Genomic DNA, 1,767 nt, shown 5'->3' with positions numbered 1-1,767 from the left:
GAAGAATGTATATTGTGCTGCTGTTGGGTGAAGTGCTCTGTAGATGTCTATAAGGCCAAGTTGGTGGATTGTATTGTTTAGCTCTTCTACGTCTTTATTGAGTTTCTTTCCAGTTGTTCTATCTTTCAAAGAAAGTGGTGTATTAAAGTCTCCCACTGTGACTGTGGAGTCATCTATTCAGATTTTCAACTCTTTTAAAGTCTGATTTATGTATTTTGGTGCTCTTTCATTGGGTCTATAGATATTTATTATGGTTATATCTTCATGTTCAATTGATCCTTTAATCATTATATAATGTGCTTCCTTCTCTTGAATGGTGGTTTTTGTCTTAAAGTCAATCTGATCAGAAATTAATATTGCCTATCCTGCTCTGTTACTGTTGCCATTTGCTTGATATATCTTTTTCCAACCTTTGATTTTTAGTCTATTTTGTCTTTATCTCTAAGGTGTGTCTCTTGTAAGCAGCATATTGATGGTTTTTGTTTTCTTATCCAATCTGCAACTCTCCATCTCTTGAGTGGTGCATTTAATCTGTTAACATTCAGTGAAATCATTGATAAGTATGAATTTGTTGCTGTCATTTTATTATGTGTTTTTTCATGGTGTCCCTGGTTTCTTTATTCCATATTATTTTCTGTGCTGAGCTCATTATGTTTATGAATCGTTTTAACTTTTCCTTTGTTGCTGTTGTTTTAGTATATGCTGAATATTTGTGCTTGTCCTCTTTTTTATTGTGATGTGAAGGTTTATCATTTTCTTTGAAGTTACCCTATGATTTATAATTTTCTCCCCAAGTTTAGAATAGTCCATTCTATCTTGCAACTCTCTTAACTTCCTCACCATTTAGAAGTATTTTCCTTCTTTTTATTTGTAGTTGTCCTCACATGCCAATTGATGTCTTTGGTTCCCTGTTTACAATCTTGTAAGCTCATTTTATTTTGGATATGTCCATAGCTTTGGTTTCTGGGTTATGTCATCCTGTGTATTAATGTTGTTGTTATGTTTTGTCAAGTTGGACCTGACTTATAGAGACCCCTCCTTGGGTTTCTGAGGCAGTATCACTACAGAAGTAGATTGCTCCATCTTCCTTCCGAGGAGTGGCTGGAGGGTTTGAACCACCAGCCTTCTGATTAGCAGTCAAGTGCCTTAGGCATTATGCTATCAGAGGTGTGTATTAATGGTCGGTTGTTATTTGGTACTTTTGGTTCTCTGTTCAAAGGACTCCCTTTAGCATATCTTGTAAGATTGTTCTGATTTTAAAAAATTCCCTTAGTTTCTGCTTCTCTGGAAATCTCCTAATTTCACCATCATATGTGAGGGACAGTTTTGCCGAGTATATAATTCTTGGTTGAAAATCTTTCTCTTTCAGTGTTTTATATATACCATCCCATTGCCTTCTTGCTTGCATGGTTTCTGCTGAGAAATCAGAGCTTATTCTTACTCGCTGATCTTTGCAAATAACTTTTTGTTTTTCCCTTGCTGCTTTCAGGATTCTGTCTTTGTCTTTTGTTTTGATGAGTTTGATGACGATGTGTCTTGGTGATTTTCTTTTGAGGTCTATCCTGTATGGCATTCTTTGGACTTCCTAAATGGTTGTATTTGCATCTTTCATAATCAGGGAATTTCTCCTCCAATAAATCTTGCACAATTTTTTTCAATTTTTTTTTTTTTTTTTATCTTCCTGTTCTGGAATTCCAATGACACATAAGTTATTCCTGTTGATGCTATCCCACATGAACCTTAGGCTTTCTTCATTTTTTAATTTTT

Source organism: Orycteropus afer, unplaced genomic scaffold (genome assembly GCF_000298275.1).
Source record: "Orycteropus afer afer isolate SDZICR_OR568_19922 unplaced genomic scaffold, OryAfe1.0 scaffold00444, whole genome shotgun sequence".
Lineage (NCBI taxonomy): Eukaryota > Metazoa > Chordata > Mammalia > Tubulidentata > Orycteropodidae > Orycteropus > Orycteropus afer.
This window is presented reverse-complemented; position numbering follows the sequence as displayed.